This window comes from Capsella rubella, unplaced genomic scaffold (genome assembly GCF_000375325.1).
Source record: "Capsella rubella cultivar Monte Gargano unplaced genomic scaffold, Caprub1_0 scaffold_223, whole genome shotgun sequence".
Classification (NCBI taxonomy): Eukaryota; Viridiplantae; Streptophyta; class Magnoliopsida; order Brassicales; family Brassicaceae; genus Capsella; species Capsella rubella.
In genome coordinates this window covers 1-313 of record NW_006238706.1, presented here as the reverse complement: position 1 = coordinate 313, position 313 = coordinate 1, and positions in this window count along the sequence as shown.

Below are 313 nucleotides of genomic sequence, written 5' to 3'. Positions count from 1 at the left end.
TTTAAGATTTAGAATGTTTATTAATTTTGAAATCATACACATAAAATTTTAAATAACATAGTTTACTCATAAATTTATATTTTATTTATTTATTTAAACTTTAAATGAAAAACATGTGACTGCGGCAAAAAAATTAGAGTTTTAATAAATTTAAATACGATTTTAATTAATAATATTAATAACTCGTTAAATAAAAAACATGTGATCCCGACAAAATAAAATAAAATAACAAATTTAATAACACATGATTTTGTTTTAGATTTCTAAATCACTTAAGAATCAATGAACCAACAAGACAATAATCCATAAATAT